The sequence below is a fragment of the Haplochromis burtoni genome, unplaced genomic scaffold (assembly GCF_018398535.1).
Source record: "Haplochromis burtoni strain Fernald_Lab_line unplaced genomic scaffold, NCSU_Asbu1 Contig_519, whole genome shotgun sequence".
In the NCBI taxonomy this organism is placed as follows: Eukaryota; Metazoa; Chordata; class Actinopteri; order Cichliformes; family Cichlidae; genus Haplochromis; species Haplochromis burtoni.
The window spans coordinates 41,999-44,397 of NW_024582880.1; the positions used below are offsets into that span (position 1 = coordinate 41,999).

Below are 2,399 nucleotides of genomic sequence, written 5' to 3' on the forward strand. Positions count from 1 at the left end.
GTGGGGGAACTTGCACAATCGGTGGCTGACTAAATACTTTTTTGCCCCACTGTATATATGACCAAAGTTATAATATAAACGTTCTCAGTACTTCACGATAGAGAAAACGTCGTAGCAACAACTTGAAAAAAAAAACAATGATAGAAAACTATCACCACAGAAGCATTTAAAAGATGATTGAACGAATCGCGACTCTCACTAGAGGAAGAGAAGAGTGAGAATGTTCAACAATACAGCCGCATCAACAACATGAACAAATATATTACCAGGTCACGATTACAGCGAGTCCGCAAACCGTTCCGCTTCAACAGGAGACTTGAACGTGTTAGTGATGTTGTTGTGAACTACCCGAAGCTGGGCCCGGTAGCGCAGACTGCACGTCACTCCGGAAGCGCTAAGCTTTTTCCTGACCGCGTTAAAAGCCATCCGCTGCTCAAGGACCTCCACAGTGTAGTCAGGGAAGATGGACAGTCTCTCTCCATCGCAGCTCAACGGTGCATGTTGGCGTGCCAGACGCAGGACGTGCCACACGTCTTTCTCATGATGTAACTTGGCTATGATAGCCCTCGGTCGCTGGCCAGCCGTTGGTTTTGGTCTAGGGGTGCGGTGTGCCCTCTCCACTTTTATCGGCTTAACAAAGTTGTCTTTCCCCAACACATCCAGCAGCAAAGATGAAACAAAGTCCGCTGTAGTACCGCCCTCAGCACCTTCCTTCACTCCAACAATCCTGATGTTGGCCCGACGCGAGCGCGCCTCCATCTGGCCTAGCTTGTCACGCAGGTTACCGTTGGCCGCCATTAGTTCCTTGCATGTAGATTCAAGCATACAAATAGTATGTAGTAAGCGACTCATCGATAACATCTAGATGCTGTTCGGATGACCGGATATCTGCCTGGAGCTTAGACAGAGTTGACTCAATTGTGTCAAGGCGGCTCTCCATAGAAGTTTTTAGGCTAGCAATAGCTGCTAATATGGCGTCGGTGCTTGCAGAGTTTTCAGCTACTGCTTTCTGGCAGTGTGTTGCGTCTTTTTTAGGCGGCATGTCGTCCAGTTTATCGTAGTAGATGCAGAGCAGTAGTTAAGTAAAGAAGCAGGGTGTCACGTCAATTGTTGGAAAATAAGAAGAAAAGTGCGGAGCTGAGAAGAGTGCGTCCTACTCCATCAGTGTACACGAGAATCTGTACACTGAATCAGATTCACGAGAATCACGAGAATCCCCGTGAATCTGAACAATCCTAACATTTATTGTGTTTCTTTTTATATCTTCAGGTTTATGGATAGATGGATGAAGAGAAGCTGAGAGAAGACATGATGTCAACTCATTCTCCTCCATAAACTGGAATTCATTGATTGTTCACATCATAAAATATCTTAAAAAGATCTAAAATCTAAAATATGGTTGCAGATGTTGGTTAATCAAGAAGTTTGAAAATCAGTTGGCAAAATTTTAACATATACATCATAATGGTGACATTAAATTATACTGAATATGTTGTTTTCAATTCAAAAAAGTCACTTTCTTTGAAAGATCTAACAAAGATGTGACCACCTGGAGAGACGTAAAACACAATAAAAACAATACAAAACAATGGAAGCATCACAGCAGTTTGAGTACAATCATAATTAAACCTTTGTGTGTTCATCTTAAGTCAAAAATCTAATTGTTTAGTGTAATCTAATCTGGTGTGGGGTTTTCTTGTAAATTATTGCATCACTCATGAATGCTCAGATTCCCTCACTCTCAGTGATAAATGAATCATAATATATTTCTAAATTTGTACATGTTTACTTGTGTATTTTTTAAAATTTGATTTAAAAGACAATCTTGTGTTGAATTCCAGGAGACCTTAAAAGATTAAACTTTATGTCTAAATTTTTTTCTTAATTAATGAAGATGATGTTGTTTATTCTCTGTTGTTTGATTTAAGGTTTTGATGTAACGTTTTGAGGTTTTTTGATTTTAGAGTTTAGTTTAGGTTGAGATTCTGGAGGGTTGTGTAGGTTATGTTTTTAACACATTGGTGGGTGTGTTTCTGCTTATAGTTCAGGATTTTTTAAGGTTTTCCTCATTTGTCTGTAAACTTTAAAAAAATGAATTAGTAGAATATATATCAGTAAAACTGCATTGCTGTATCTCTCGTTTTCGTACTTTTGCTTGTCAATAAAGTCCCAAATAATCCAAATTTCTGTGACTTTTTGTTATAAAATATACACTTGGCTAAAGTTTCATGAATACGGCCTAAATATTAATGGACTAGATACAATTTAACCTGTGATAGTAGCTCAGTAAGCTTAGAATAGAATAGAATAGAATAGAATAGAATAGAATTCAACTTTATTGTCATTGCACATGCACAGGTACAGGGCAACGAAATGCAGTTTGCATCCATCCAGAAGTG

At 39.1% G+C, this 2,399-nt stretch overlaps 1 protein-coding gene across 1 annotated transcript in view; it reads left to right on the forward strand.

Annotated features, from left to right (window-relative positions):
- The window catches only part of LOC102299567 (class I histocompatibility antigen, F10 alpha chain), a 19,408-nt gene extending 17,225 nt beyond the window's left edge, over positions 1-2,183 (forward strand). The window contains exon 8 of the mRNA XM_005947267.3: positions 1,270-2,183. The gene's annotated coding sequence lies outside the window, so the exon portion shown is untranslated. The remainder of the gene's footprint in view (positions 1-1,269) is intronic.
- Positions 2,184-2,399: the final 216 nt, after the last annotated feature.